Source organism: Macaca fascicularis, chromosome 9, assembly GCF_037993035.2.
Source record: "Macaca fascicularis isolate 582-1 chromosome 9, T2T-MFA8v1.1".
In the NCBI taxonomy this organism is placed as follows: domain Eukaryota; kingdom Metazoa; phylum Chordata; class Mammalia; order Primates; family Cercopithecidae; genus Macaca; species Macaca fascicularis.
The window spans coordinates 4,201,478-4,217,936 of NC_088383.1; the positions used below are offsets into that span (position 1 = coordinate 4,201,478).

Sequence of the window (16,459 nt, forward strand, 5' to 3'; positions counted from 1 at the left end):
AGCCGCAGATCATAAGCTCCTGGTGGGCAAGGACGAAGCCTTCATCTGTTCTCCAAAATGTTCCACGCAGCTCGCTGGGTATTCTCTGCTGCTGATTAGCTCGGCTGGATTGGCGCGTGTAGCTCCTGTGGGGACAGCGTCGTTCACGATGAAGAGAATCAATCAAACTTACTTTCCTCAAGTTTACTGGTCCCATCTAGAACGCTTAGACACATGTCCAACACAGCACTCTCATTGCAATCATAACTGTATTGTTATTATCGATTATTAGAAATCTGTTATCCAAAGCAATGGAGGCCATACCTTGGTGACAAGGCGACTACACATGGAGATCCAAAATGGTGTTAGAAGGACTTATTTGCTCATTTTTAAAATAAGTATTTTATTTAGTGAGGTATGTAGCACATACCTCTGCTCCTCTCCCATCACACCTCCTCAGCTTACCTTTTTCTTTTTTTCTTTTGAGATGGAGTCTCGCTCTGTTGCCCAGACTAGAGTGCAGTGGTACAATCTCAGCTCACTGCAGCCTCCACCTCCTGGTTCAAGTGATTCTCCTACCTCAGTCTCCCGAGTAGCTGGGATTACAGGCACCTGCCACCATGCCTGGCTAAATTTTTTTATTTTTAATAGAGACGGGGTTTCGCCATGTTGGCCAGACTTGTCTCGAACTCCTGACCTCAGGTGAGCCACCTGCCTCGACCTCCCAAAGTGCTGGGATTAGAGGCATGAGCCACCGCACCCAGCCGCGTGTGATTTTTAATGAAGGCATGTGAGTAGCATGCAGCCCCACATGCCCTCAGCTGCAGGAACCTTATCCCACCTCTAACATGTGCTGCAGCTTTCCTTTCTGCTCCAGCCTCTTCTCCAGTGTTTCTGGAGCACATTAGCCCCACACTAGTGCAGACAGGAAGTCCGAGGGAATCTAATTCTTTGATGGTTAATTTTAATGTGCCTACTTGACTGGGCTATGGGATGCCCAGATACCCGGTAAAACGTGATTTCTGGGTGTGTCTGGTGTTTCCAGAAAACATCAGTATTTAGATCAGTTCACTGAGTAAAGAAGACCCCTCACTCGTGTGGGTGGACATCATCCAGTCCACTGAGGACCCAAATAGAACAAAAAGGCAGAGGAAGGGAGAGTCCTCCCTCTGTGTGCCTGAGCTGGGCCCTCCCTCTTCTGTTCTTGGATGTCAGTGCTCTTGGTTCTCGGGCCCTTGGGCTTGGACTGGAACTGCACCCCCAAGTTTCATGGTTCTGTAACTCACAGACAGCAGACTTCTTGGCCAGTAGAACTGCATGAGCCAATTCCTAGAAATCTCTGTCTCTGGCCTATTGGTTCTGTTTCTCTGGAGAACCCTAATACAACTGCCCCGGTGAATCCTTAGTGAATGGAGAAGAAATGACAGCAGACGAATGTTCCAGCCTCCCAACCTTCAGCTAAACAATGCTGGGGGGTCAGGGCAGGGGCTTCTGTACTTAATTGTGTTATTTCTTTAACTGAATTAGTTGGAGTTGATTCTGACGCTGTGGTTTGATGTTCTCTATCTGCTTTGGAAAATTTTCAGAAAATTGTCTTTCTTTTGCTTTCCTTCTCTTCCGGGATTCAAGCGATACCCTTTATCCATTTATGCCTCATTCTGAATGGTATTTTCTCTTGACTCACCTTTCAGCTCATGAATTCTCTTTTCATCTGGATCTAAGCTGCTGTTAAACTTACCCAGTGAGTTCTTTTTTTTTTTTTTTTTGACGAAGTCTCACTCTGTCACCAGGCTGGAGTGCAGTGGCGCAGTCTCAGCTCACTGCAACCTCTGACTCCCTGGTTCAAGCTATTCTCCTGCCTCAGCCTTGCAAGTAGCTGGGGCTACAGGTTTACACCACCACACCCAGCTAATTTTTTGTATTTTTAATAGACGCGGGTTTCACCATGTTGGCTGGGATGGTCTTGATGTCTTGACCTCATGATCCACCTGCCTCAGCCTCCCAAAGTGCTGGGATTACAGGCGTGAACCACCATGCCCAGCCGTGAGTTCTTAATTTTGGTTGTTGTATCTTGTTCTAGAATTTCCATTTGGTTCTTTCTTTATAGTTTCCAGTTCCTTAACCCTTTAAAAAAAGTTTATTAAGTATGTAAATCATATCTGATAACACCATCTAAATCCCTCTGTTTCCATTGTCCATTGCTTTACATTTTTTTCTTCTTATGCGCTCTATTGTTTTTGATTGAGTGCTAGACATTGTATATGAAAAAACTTTACATCTAAATTAATGCCTAAGATATTATTTCCTTTCTTCAAAGAGAATGCATATTGCTTTCGACAGTGGCCACGAGCAGTAGAATTCCTGCAACAACTTAGTCTGTTTATGGAACTCAAAGGATTTTAAACTGAACTTGGGCTCCTGTGAATGCTGATGTCTTTCTGGCTTATGTTTATATCTAGGGTTTAGTCTTTTAGGGTTCTTCTTGCTGGCACACACTAGACTCTATTTGCTCTCCTTCCCTAATAAGATTGCCAAAAGCTTCACTTAGCTTGTAAGCTTCTCAGTCCACCTTTCGAGAATCAGAGGAACTCCTTGAAGGAAAATGTACTCAAATGTCAGGTTTATAAGTATGGATTTTACATTCTTCTGGATTGTATCTTCATTGCCTTGTTATCTCTCCAGTGATTTCAAACACATTAAATATATTTCATTCTCTTTATTCAGTTGTCTGGGTGAGAGACTTGGCAAACATTACCTAATTGTATGAGTTTGCTAAGGCTGCCATAACAAAAACTCATCAGTTAGGCAGCTTAAACAACAGACATTTGTTTTATCACAGCTCTGGAGGCTGGAAGTCCAAGATGAAGGTGTTGACAGGTTTGACTTCTTCTGAGGCCCCTCTCCGTGGCTTGTACAGGTCACCTTCTCACTGTTCTCACAGCACCATCTTTTTGCAAGTGCTCTGGTGTTTCTGAACGTCCACATTTGACACTAGTCAAACTGGATTAGGGCCCACACCATCAGCCTTATTTTAACTTAATTACCTCTTTAACGACTCTATCTCTCTTGATGGCTGCAGCACACCAACATGGCACAAGTATACATATGTAACAAACTTGCACGTTATGCACAAGTACCCTAGAACTTAAAGTATAATAATAATAAAAAAATAGGTAAGATATCACAGGAGGAATTTTCTGTCTTCAGATGATGAAAATTAATTCCCGCTCTCATCTGACCTTACCTTTCTGACCTGGTTGTACTCTTATAGCAATGCAAAAAAAGTTTACCTTAAATTTCATTTGCTTTGCTTTGGGCCGTCTAACCTGAGGTAATAGCATCTTCTAACCCAGAAATAATGGAATAACTGAATGGAGATTAATTTACTTTAGGTAATTCTGTAGAAATATTTGTTGTAGAAAGAGGATATATTTTTCTTTTTGATTTAAATAGTAGTTTTTACAAAATTATATATCATGAGAGTGAATGAGGCACTGTGCTAATTACTTCCATATGTGCTAATTTATTTTATTCTTAAGTAAACATTTTTAATCCTGTGTTTTAAAGATGAGAGATACTGTGGCTCAGAGAGATAAGGTAATATATTTAACAGTAAGTGCAAGGCTAAGCCATAAGCCAAATATGACTCAAAACCCTTTCTGTTTTCTTTCTAATACGCCATGTAATCGACAGATTTTAAAATGCTTATCTTAGTTACTTATGGCATCATTACCAATGGAATCAATAAAATCTGTTCTTAGCATTCTGAAAAAAAAAAGACTCTATCTCTAATTACACTCACATTTGGAGATAGTGGCGGTTACACCTTCAACATATAAATGTTGAGAAGACACAATTTAGCCTACAATACTAGTCTACCATTAATGGGGAGAAGTCCCTTACTTGAAATGCAAAGGAGGTGTTATGTCACCCTCATTGATTTAATTCCATTTTAACAAAACAACTTGTGTGTGTGTGTGTGTGTGTGTTTGTGTGTGTGTGTGTGTATAGTGTAAGAAGAGAAAAGTATTGCAATTCTTATGACTATAACTTCTCAGGGTTTCTGTACTCATAAACATTCCTTCTGTGTAAACGCATTTTAGTCAAATTTTGGCAAGATTGACAAATTTGCATGGAGAAAATGAATTCCATCAAGGCAATTTAATTCATTTCTAAACTTTGTGTACCAATTTAGAAAACATGTTTTTATGAAATTATTCTATTTGATTTTTTCCATTTAAATATTTGTCAAAGGTTGAATTCATTGATTCACTTTTTACCCACATCGAGTTTTACTGATGAGAGCTTCTGCATCATGGACGCTCTGTGCAACCATAATTTTGGAAGAGGCAGCCCTATTTTCCTTCAGGTAACCTGGGAAGTTTTAAAATTGTTTTGAAATTTGATTCTTCTGCTTGTTTTTAGCCAAGAGCAAACTTTACCATGTTCAATTTTTATTATTGTCAGTTTTCTTTTTATTTCCTTCAACAATTTAATAAAAGGCTTTGAATAAATAAAGGGAAGACAGAGAGTTTTTATTAACTTCTTAAATAATCCAGGAAAAGTATTGAACAATTTTATGAGAGAGAGTAGTGAGAAAGAAAGAAAAATACAGAGAAAATGGGAAAAGAGATGGAGGAAGACTGAGGAAGAGAGAGAAAAGGGAGCGAGGTGATAATATTGAGTCTACACTGGTAGGTAAAAAGCTGTCCTTCAACTGAAACCAGTTCCAAATAACCTTTCTGTATGTCACGAACACATGCATTTAAATAGCTTTGTGGCCTTCAGTAAAGAGACCCTCCACCAATTTTGAGATCCTGCTAATCTCTCTGTAGTAGCAGCAGTTTCAGATGCCATGCTTTGATGGTTTTTTACTGGAAAAATCAGATATACTTCATTCTTACTTTTTCAATCTTGAATTAACTACACTGAAATGTGTAGAAATGGGGGTGTCTCCATGTTTCCCAAGTTCCCACCCTCTCTGGATGCAAATTCACCGGCTCCTAGACTCACACTTTCGCCTACAGACTTGGCTCCCTTCAAAGGACGCTCCAGGCATGTCTGGATGGTGTAGCATGGGCCCAAACCCAGTTCTGCCAGCCGTCTGGACAGTTGCTTTTTGTCATCTGTTGCTTCTTTGCTGTGTTTAGCTGGCTCTATTCTTCATGGGACTCCTCCTTCCCACCAGGCATATCTGCCTTGCTCTGGGCATCCATTTGCTGACGAGCCCGTGGGCAATTTGGTATTTGCATGTCCACAGCCACCAGGAGACCAGGGATGCCCCTAATCCTATGATGAAGAGGGGCCTCCAACTTCCCTGTGTTTGTAAGTTATACATTGTTAGTAAGTATCAAAGCAGCAAGATCGCTAACACTTACTGAGTTTAACATGTGCATATTTTATACGTATTGTCACATTTAATGCTCATTTGAAAAACCAGTTGACATCCACTGGGCCCCTCCTCACTGACCACTGAATGCTTGGTTCCTGGCACAGCTGCTTGTCCAGAGACAAGCGCCCCTGAAGACTGCAGTCCTTCTTGTATCTGGGCTTCTGGGCACCTGCCCACCAACGTCCTAGTGCATTTCCCAGCTACGGTCGCAGCTTCAGCTGAAGCTCTGATGCCCGCTCGAGTGAAAGCTGTGAGATTGAAGAAGAACTAACAGCTCACTTCATATTAAACCCTTTACTTTGGAACACAGAACACTCACGGACGGGAGGTTCTCTGTTACGGACAGAAAAGGTGCACGGGGGTCGCTCACATGAGTGCTGAACATTGTCCCTAAGTCACAGGTGCCCACCCGGGAACAGTGGGGATGCCCTGGTGCTATTTGATTCCATGGCACCTCTTTTTTTTTTTTTTTTTTCCTGAGAGCAGTGTCTATTTTTAAAATTAAAATTAAATGATTTGTGTGAAGATTGCTGTAACTTTTGTGTCCCCTGCGAGATTTCAGATACTATGATCCATTGCAAAACTCAGGAGAGAGATGAAGATCCGATTCAAAGTGTGAATGACAAAAAAGAAAATTTGAGATGTCAAAAATAATCCTTATGGCTTATTTAGATGTAATTAAATTGCTAAACCAATATATTTCAAGCTTTACACTGGTTGCCAAACCCAATCATGATGAATGTTGGCATCCTTGGTGAATTTTTCTTATTTTCACAGCATTTTTTTTTTTTTAATTTAAGGAAAAGAAAATCACTGCAGAATATAGCACAGTTACATTATGGCTGATTGGAAGGAACTAAAAGGCTATGTAGAGAGTTTGGGGTCTATACTGTGCTGCATCTCTGCTTTGAGGATAGGTTCCATTTTCAATGGCCAATGTTAATGGCCCCTTTATCCTGTTTTACCTAAAGAATAAATAAAAAAAATTGAATTTGATTTGACTAGTTCAGAACATACAAGGAATGATAGAGTTTGATGTCTGTGAGGGCTTGTTCTCTAATCCCTCGAGCAATTTGAGATATGACCAGGGACCCTCAAATCTTCTATATTTTGAGGGAAGGTAGAGTAACTATCTCAAGAAACTTGGTTCCTTAGACGTTTCCTGTTTTAGAAGCCCTTCTCACCACTTACATTCTCTTTATCTATCCCCCGGCATCTTCGTGTGTGTGTCTGTTATACACGACACTTTCTGTGTCTATCTATTACTGCATTAAGTACACTGTTGCTATATTATCCACTGTCATGCTTCTCTCTCCCAGTACATTGTCTTTGTGAGCAGGGGCTGTTTATTAATTTTATGATTCTAGTATCTAACGAGAGATGGACACGTAGCATGCAGTCAGTCCGTGTTGAATAAGTGATTCAATAAACGTATGCTGAATAAGTATATGAATCTATCTTTTTCTAAGGAAAAGTATTTGAATTTACTCACAAAAGATATCCTGTTCTTAATACTTGGACCTCTTCCACAATGTATGTGCATTCATTTAGCAAAGGTTATCAAAAGCTTACTAAGCACAAGACATCATGTTTAGCAAACGCTTACTAAGCACAAGACACAATGCTACAAGCTGGCACCAAGGTGATGATTTAGCAATGCAGAGGTCTTTGGTGCTGACTCTGGCGAGAGCAGTTTGCATGTCGTGGTCAAGACAGCCACGACACACACATTGTCTGCATGGACATGTGAGCACACGGTGAGAAAACGGAGAAAGTGAGTTTGCAAGATGCTCGGACTACATTTGGATAAGGGCAGAAGAAGGGAGCTTGGGTAGTGGCAATAAAAAGCACGAGGTCAGGAGGGGTTTTATTTATTGTGAAGTGGGAGAAATTAGAGCTCATTTAAACTGTTAGAAATGAGGAAACAGGGCACATGTGTAGATTTTACCTCCTATCTCTATGTTTCCTATGCAATAAGAAACTTGGTAAAATGTAGAGATTTAGGGTAGAGTGAGGCATGGATTGAAAGGTGTGTGGGTAATGTTGATTTTTTTTTTTTTTTTTTCCTGAGACAGGGTCTCACTCTGTTGCCCAGGCTGGAGTGCAGTGGAACAATCATAGCTCACTGCAAACTCTGCCTCTTGGGTTCAAGTGATCCTTCCACTCAGCTTCCTGAGTAGTTGGGACCACAGGCACACCCACCACATCCAACTATTTTTTTTTTTTGTATTTTTTTGTAGAGATGGGGCTTTGCCATGTTGCCTGGGCTGGTCCTGAACTCCTGGACTCATGCAATACACTCACCTCGGTCTCCCAAAGTGCTGGGATTACAGGCATGAGCCACTGCAACAGGCCCAATATCAATGTCTTAAAATTATTTCTGTGATAAATAGGATAACAGACTAGAATGATTATGAGTACAAAGTCTGGCTGATAGAGGGCAGGACAGAAACTGAAAGACTGTCCATACAATGACTGACTTTTTCTCAGGGAAGCAGACTCTCCGATAAGAATAGGAGTAAAGAGAGTTGAAGCTGGAGATGACTGAATCAATACATTGAAAAGACCGATAAATACACTGAAATGATAATAGGCCAAGGGAATTTAGAATATTGGCAAGAGTGTCTAATTGAAAAGTCACATAATCCTGCTTAGATTGGGAGAGTGAGCCCAGTTAAAGGGGACTAAAAGAAAGGGACGCAGTGGAAAATGGACTGGCACCTCCAGGAGAAATGAATAGCTGTGTGGTCGTCACAAAGCTGGAAGGACAGGTAAGTGTGGCCAGAGCATGGCATTTCAGCAAAGGTGAATTTTGATCTGGTGTTTGACTATGAGAGTCGGTGGATGAAGTCATGTTCAAGAGCAAGGAAATGTAAATGGGGTGAAGAGAACAAGGAACTGAGGTCAAGGAAATGTAAATGGGGTGAAGAGAACAAGGAACTGAGGTCAAGGAAATGTAAATGGGGTGAAGAGAACAAGGAACTCAGGTCAAGCTGTTGGAGGAGTTATCAGCATGGAAATTCAGCTCGTTCAACCTTGTGGCTGGACTTGCAGTAGCGAATGTGTCTGTGAAAGAGAAGTCCAGGCCAACCACTCATGAAACGGAGGGACTGAGCAGCAGGGATGCAGTGGTGAGAAGGAGGTGGATTGAGCCATGCACCATGTTGCCAGAGGAGCAGAGTGTTCCCAGGAGGGCAGAGAAGACATGTCTAGAGATGACACTACCGAATAAAGTCAACAACTCCACGTTTTCTTCCTGAAGTAAGTAGGTGGGTGCTGTAGACTGAATTGAGTCTCCCTCATTCATACATTGAAACCTTGACCCATAATGTGATGGTATTTGGAGATGGGTCTGCAGGAGGACGGGCCCCTGGTTGGCCTTTGCTAATCCAGCCCTCCCTGACCCTGCTCGTAGTTCTCAGGATAACTGTGGAATGTGCTGAGAATGAGCATCTGAGTTGAGGAGGAACTGTCTGAAACAGCCTGGGCTCTTTTCTTTCTCCTAGAACAGGGTGTCCTGCACTGCTTTGGCTCAGTGAGTCCAGTTGCCCAGGGTATAAAACCCAGGACGAGAAGTGGATATCTGCTGCCAGGTCCCCCAGCTGCCGTCCAAGTGGGGCACAGGCAAGCGTTAACTGCATCCACCCTGGGAGGCTTCCCTGAGGCTTGGGGGCACAGCTAGCCATGGATTGTAGGCTGCTATTATTCTTGCTGCCTGTGTGTGAATGATAAATGTGCTTTGCCTGATGAGCTACATGAATATTCTGTCCTCCCGACTCAGACTCTGGGCAATGGGTTTATGCACAGCCTTCTCCCAGATCTGGTGAGGCATTTAGAGTCTTGGCAGATCTGAGGATCTGAAAAGGTGTTTAGAGTCCTGCTAGATCCAGAAGCCTTAGCAGAACCTGGAAAGGTGTTTTGAGTCCTCCCCTGGGATTCGTACCTGGTGGACAGTGAGTCCCTCCTAGGACCTGGTGTATTTCTGCTTCTAGGATCCTTTGGGAGATAGCTAGGTTTACATGAGGCCATGAGGCTGGGCTTCCATGATGGAATTAGCTCCCTTAAAAGAAGAGACACCAGGGCCAGGCACGGCGGCTCATGCCTGTAATCCCAGCACTTTGGGAGGCCGAGGCGGGTGAATCACCTGAGGTCAGGAGTTCAAGACCATCCTGGCCAACATGGTGAAACCCCGCCTCTACCAAAAATACAAAAAATCAGCTGGGCATGGTGGCACATGCCTGTAGTTCCAGCTATTTGGGAGGCTGTGGCAAAAGAATCACTTGAACCGGGGAGGTGGAGGTTGCAGTGAGCTGAGATCACGCCACTGCACTCTAGCCTGGTGACAGAGCGAGACTCTGTCTACAAAAAACAAAACAAAACAAAAAGAGACACCAGAGAACTTTAACCAAATGGGTGGGAACCTTGATTGATGTTGGACTTCCGGCCTTCATGGCTTTGAGAAAATAAATATCTGTTGTTGAAGTCACTCAGTTTATGCCTGTTGTTTAGCCACTCAGCTTATTTTGCTATGATGGTTCGATCTGGCTGATACAGTGCATGAGCTTTGTATTGCAGCATCTCCAAGACAATTATTTGCAGAATCTTAATTGATAGCTCAGTTGTTTCATAATGCTACAGGGCCCCTGAGAAGGAGGAGGGAACCCTGGATTCTTAGGTTATGTTCATGTTGAGTGTGCCGCGCCCACCAGTTACCTGTCAAGTTACATACTCTTTGGTGCACTAATTCTGTTCTATAAATAGCAAGGTGGAAAGAAGGAGGGAAGAAGAGCAATTAGGAGAGGAAAGGGAAAAAAATAATTATCGTGGAGTCGGACACCTAGCTCCAGTCTCAGGTGCACTGTGTCCCATCTGTTATGAAAAGTAATACTCACCACCTACCTACTTTGCAGGTCATTGTGAAAGTATATTAGAAATAATGACTTTGCTCTTCCCTGATAAAAGGGTTGTGTTTGCACAAAAACGATATTAGCTCAATCATGGTAAAATTGGTTTTTGCTTTCAACAAGGCCAGAATTGTTAAAGGTAGAAAAGTCTGCGTGGGATAAATTATGCAATTAAGTTCCTCTTAACATGATTGAAAAGAACCCAATTTATACCTCCAGAGTGGAATAGGCAGACTCTGGAAATAAATCCCTGAGCCACAAGATGCTGTTCTATTTTTGCAAGATGCACAGATAGCTGGAGCTCTGTGCGGCTGTCTGTGAGACACTCATTTGAAGGCTCTCTTCTCCCTGTCTGAGGAGGGGGCAGAGAAAAAGCACCAAGCCTTTCAAAACGACTGCTCTCTTCTTTCCCTTGGGCTTTTCCCCCGGAACACTGCTGGTGCTGATTTTTGGGGAAAACTTAAAGCAGCTTAACTGGTATGTCCCGCAGCTGCTCAGGTAAAGCCCTAGGCAGACATGAAGCCAACCATCATTAGCAGTCGGGATCTGAAGAAGGCCTTCTGCAAAAATATTCCTTTCCATCTGCCGTGATCTGGGGATGCTTTGAATGAGACCTTCCCTCCAGCAGGTGGCTGGTAAATTGCTCATCTTTACCTGAGAAGACAGCAGTTTGGCTGACGAGTCTTTCTAAATTTCTCTCACTCCACTGGCCCTGAGGAGCTTTAGGAAGGAACTCCATTCCATAGAGAAGATGGAGTTTTTGCCTTCAAGGAGCGTGCAGTATATTTGAGGAAATCACGCACACATGATTGCAAGTTCCCTTCATTTATATTTTGATTATCTTTAGGTGAAGGACCATGTCATAAAACTCTGGGGCCCTGCAGGGCCCGCAGCTTGAACTGGCAGGGTGCGCATCCTGCAGTGCTCTTGGCTATTCGGTTCCCATTACCTTCGACCTTCCACTGTTTCACTACAGCCTTCGAGCTGCGCTGGAGCAGATTCTTCTGCTGGAAACGTCCTTACCCCAGATGTCTTTAGGATTCACTCTCTTTGCTCCTTCAGACTTTTGTTTAAAGGTCACCTTATCTAACGCTTAAAGTTACAACTTATGCTCCAGCACCAGCTTCATCCCTCCAGTCTCATTTCCGTGTTACTTAGACCATAAGTCTAAGTATGGTTTTAGACCATACGACATAATTTACTTATTATATCTATCATTTATTGACTATCTCCCCCCTCAGAAATGCAAGCTCCATGAGACAGGAGATTTTCTCTCTTCTGTTTATTGGTGTGTCTCACACATCTAGAACAGTGCCCAGGACAATGTAGGCCCCAATGAACACCTGTTGAATAAATGAATGAACAAATGAATGCATCTATATCTATATTGATAAGAAAACTATATATATATATTTTTTTCTTGAGATGGAGTCTTGCTCTGTCGCCCAGGCTGGAGTGCAGTGGCCGGATCTCAGCTCACTGCAAGCTCCACCTCCCGGGTTTACGCCATTCTCCTACCTCAGCCTCCCTAGTAGCTAGGACTACAGGCGTCCGCCACCTCGCCCAGCTAGTTTTTTGTATTTTTTTTTTTTTTTTTAGTAGAGACGAGGTTTCACCGTGTTAGCCAGGATGGTCTCGATCTCTTGACCTCGTGATCTGCCCGTCTCGGCTTCCCAAAGTGCTGGGATTACAGGCTTGAGCCACCGTGCCTGGCAAGAAAACTATTTTAATAGATTTTAATTTTCACAGCAGCTCTGTGGGATGGTTTCTATGAACTCAGTTTTGCAGATTAGGAAACAGAGTCTGAGGTCACGTAAGTGCTTGCCCCCAAACAAGCTGATATAAATGTTAGAGCTTAGAGTTAAACTCTTATCTTTGTGTTTTCAAAAAGTCAGTTTGAAACCACTTAATTAGGACATTTTTGTTAGTTTGAACGTGTCTAATTTATTGAGTTTAAATATGAGAAAAAGGAAGCAAGTTCTGGTAGCTAATAAAAATCCATGGCCTACACTGAGTTTTTAATTCTGTTGCTGCTAGAATTCTGATGTTTCCATTTCAGATTCAAAGCTTTTTTATACATATTCTAGATCAGAGGCTCTTTCCCTCACTTGGTGAAGTCAACCTGCTCTTTAGAATATTATCTGTTCTCTCCAACAAACAAAGGAAATATGAAGGCCCATGTTCAAAAATTAAGCCAAAAGAAATATTCACACTGTATTGAGGGAATCCATAAATAATGGACTAGTTTTAGTCTTTTTTAAAATAATTCTGCCTTTATGGAAATTAAGTAATTACCAAATGTCAAATAGATCTTTGCATAGTTTATTGTAGATTTAGTTTTAGTAATTTTTGCATCTTCTGAAAGGCTCCTACCAAATGCATTTTCTAATAAATTACCTAAAGGTAAAGTTTGTTTGGACAATGTCTACGTTTTGTATTCTTCAAAGAAACAGTTTACACCTAAGTTTAACTCTTGTAAATTGTTAAAAATCACCTAGGTTGTTTGTTTTACAATGGCTTAGAGCCTCTGGAAAATACTCTTGAACACACGGATGACCTTTTCAGCAGCACAGAGGGACAGCACCAGGTGCAAACCCAAAGGCTGCTCACTTAAAGCCAGTGCGCTTTGCTGAAGTCGAGTCTCAATTATCTTCCCCTGAAATGTTCAGGTCGGCAAACTAAATAGGTCTACAAACTTGGGAATTGGCTGGTTTAAGCATAACAATAGAGATTCAGACAACTCTGAGAAGGGCGGTTCTGAAGAGTAACATACTGAGAAGCAATTAAAGTAGAACGAAATGTTGGCATCTCAACAAGGAGATGCAAAAATAAGTGAACAAATGTCCTGCTGGGGAGATAGGAAGGTGTGGTTTCATGGCACTCGGCTATGTGTTTGTCATGGAACCTTTCCTTCTGCAGGCTCTGATTTGGCATTCCAACATGTGAAGCAGAGACACGGTGAAAAATTGTTTCATTTCTCCTTCTCTTCCTTTCTCTCTCCCTGGCTTCATCTCCCTCTCCTTCCCTTCCTTTCTTCTTTCCATTTTTTTCTTTGTTTTGTCTGTCTTTGCTTTTTCTTTCCTTCCCCCTTTTTCCTTCTAGAATAAGGTATTTTATATACTCAGGCTTCAAAAATTACCTTGTTATTTTCCATCCACTGATAACAGGACTTATGGAAGATGAACATAGTGTTATATCAGCCTCCAGATTCTGTCTGCAGTGTATTCTGTTTGCACTATATCAAGAAAGTCCTGATTCACATAGGTAAGCAGTTACTTACATGCGCCATCATATGGTGGCCCCCCTCAGCTTAAGTCAGCACACAGCACCCACATCCATGTACCCCCAGAGAAGAGTTGCAAACATCCCAAACCAATGCTCTGTCTCAAGAGTTCAGAGTGGAGATAGAGGTAGAAAGAAAACACCTGTAGTTCAACCAAAAATAAATTAATATGGTGATATGAGAGCAGAAATGCACTTGGCATTCCCCAGTGTGTGAGCACAGGACATAATACGTTCCAGCTTGCAACTCAAGTGTGTCTGTAGGTTAGTTTACCATTAACAAATTAAAATATCTTGTAAATATATCAATAAGTGATTGAATAAATAAATCAGGAGAGTAGACAAAACTTCCTTCCAAATAACAATTCCAATTTCTTCCAAATAAGAATTCCAAATAACAAATGTGGAAGGAATGAAGGAAATGGGAAAATCACCTTCAGACCTGCACAGTAATGATGTCACGGGACAGAAACCCTGAAGAATAACAAATTCATGGCAAAATTTAACAAAGAGCAGGGTACTTACATAGCCCCAAGCATCTCCTCCAAATACTTGCAGAGTACTGGAATGGTTTCCACAGGGCCCCACACTCCTGCTATGCCTTCCATGAGGAGGTGGAGCTCAGTCTCTCCATCCTAAGTCCTGAGCCTCAGCTGCACCTGGTGACTCTGTGGAAGGTGAATTCCCAGAATGAAGAAAGGAGAATGGTGACTCAGCAGAGTGAGGGAAGGGAGGGTGACTCGCAGAGGGAGGGAAGGGGAGGATGATGCGCAGAGTGAGGGAAGAGAGGGTGACTCAGCAGGGGGAGGGAACAGGAGGGTGACTCACAGAGTGAGGGAAGGGAGGGTGACTCACAGAGTGAGGGAAGGGAGGGTGAGTCACAGAGTGAGGGAAGGGAGGGTAACTCACAGAGTGAGGGAAGGGAGGGTGAGTCACAGAGTGAGGGAAGGGAGGGTGAGTCACAGAGTGAGGGAAGGGAGCGTGACTCACAGAGTGAGGGAAGGGAGCGTGACACACAGAGTGAGGGAAGGGAGGGTGACTCACAGAGTGAGGGAAGGGAGCGTGACACACAGAGTGAGGGAAGGGAGGGTGACTCACAGAGCGAGGGAAGGGAGCGTGACACACAGAGTGAGGGAAGGGAGGGTGACACACAGAGTGAGGGAAGGGAGGGTGAGTCACAGAGTGAGGGAAGGGAGGGTGACACACAGAGTGAGGGAAGGGAGGGTGACTCACAGAGTGAGGGAAGGGAGCGTGACACACAGAGTGAGGGAAGGGAGGGTGACTCACAGAGTGAGGGAAGGGAGCGTGACACACAGAGTGAGGGAAGGGAGGGTGAGTCACAGAGTGAGGGAAGGGAGCGTGACTCACAGAGTGAGGGAAGGGAGCGTGACACACAGAGTGAGGGAAGGGAGGGTGACTCACAGAGTGAGGGAAGGGAGCGTGACACACAGAGTGAGGGAAGGGAGCGTGACACACAGAGTGAGGGAAGGGAGCGTGACTCACAGAGTGAGGGAAGGGAGCGTGACACACAGAGTGAGGGAAGGGAGGGTGACTCACAGAGTGAGGGAAGGGAGGGTGACACACAGAGTGAGGGAAGGGAGGGTGACACACAGAGTGAGGGAAGGGAGGGTGACTCACAGAGTGAGGGAAGGGAGCGTGACTCACAGAGTGAGGGAAGGGAGCGTGACTCACAGAGTGAGGGAAGGGAGCGTGACACACAGAGTGAGGGAAGGGAGGGTGAGTCACAGAGTGAGGGAAGGGAGGGTGACTCACAGAGTGAGGGAAGGGAGGGTGACTCACAGAGTGAGGGAAGGGAGGGTGACTCAGCAGGAGGAGGGAAGGGAGGGTGACTCAGCAGGGGGAGGGGAGGGAGGGTGACTCACAGAGTGAGGGAAGGGAGGGTGAGTCACAGAGTGAGGGAAGGGAGGGTGAGTCACAGAGTGAGGGAAGGGAGGGTGACTCACAGAGTGAGGGAAGGGAGGGTGACACACAGAGTGAGGGAAGGGAGGGTGAGTCACAGAGTGAGGGAAGGGAGGGTGACTCACAGAGTGAGGGAAGGGAGGGTGACTCAGCAGGGGGAGGGAAGGGGAAGGTGACGCACAGATTGAGGGAAGGGAGCGTGACTCACAGAGTGAGGGAAGGGAGGGTGACTCACAGAGTGAGGGAAGGTGAGGGTGACTCACAGAGTGAGGGAAGGGAGGGTGAGTCACAGAGTGAGGGAAGGGAGGGTGAGTCACAGAGTGAGGGAAGGGAGGGTGACTCACAGAGTGAGGGAAGGGAGGGTGACACACAGAGTGAGGGAAGGGAGGGTGACACACAGAGTGAGGGAAGGGAGGGTGAGTCACAGAGTGAGGGAAGGGAGGGTGACTCACAGAGTGAGGGAAGGGAGGGTGACTCAGCAGGGGGAGGGAAGGGGAAGGTGACGCACAGATTGAGGGAAGGGAGCGTGACTCACAGAGTGAGGGAAGGGAGGGTGACTCACAGAGTGAGGGAAGGGAGGGTGACTCAGCAGGGGGAGGGAAGGGAGGGTGACTCAGCAGGGGGAGGGGAGGGAGGGTGACTCACAGAGTGAGGGAAGGGAGGGTGAGTCACAGAGTGAGGGAAGGGAGGGTGACTCACAGAGTGAGGGAAGGGAGGGTGACTCACAGAGTGAGGGAAGGGAGGGTGACTCACAGAGTGAGGGAAGGGAGGGTGAGTCACAGAGTGAGGGAAGGGAGGGTGACACACAGAGTGACGGAAGGGAGGGTGACTCACAGAGTGAGGGAAGGGAGGGTGACTCAGCAGGGGGAGGGAACAGGAGGGTGACTCAGCAGGGGGAGGGGAGGGAGGGTGACTCACAGAGTGAGGGAAGGGAGGGTGAGTCACAGAGTGAGGGAAGGGAGGGTGACTCACAGAGTGAGGG

The 16,459-nt window shown here is 44.6% G+C and overlaps 1 long non-coding RNA gene across 3 annotated transcripts; it reads right to left on the reverse strand.

The window, feature by feature from the left end:
* Window positions 1-785: 785 nt before the first annotated feature.
* On the reverse strand, window positions 786-14,239 carry LOC123575502 (uncharacterized). 3 transcript variants are annotated; one of them, XR_006700747.3, is made up of 3 exons: window positions 14,083-14,239; window positions 13,556-13,700; window positions 786-5,296 (listed from the first exon to the last, which is right to left on the reverse strand). It is a non-coding gene; the product is annotated as an uncharacterized lncRNA (long non-coding RNA). The 3 variants fall into 3 exon arrangements; XR_012417364.1 differs by lacking the exon at window positions 13,556-13,700; XR_012417363.1 differs by having other exon boundaries at window positions 786-13,700.
* Between the last annotated feature and the right edge of the window lie 2,220 nt (window positions 14,240-16,459).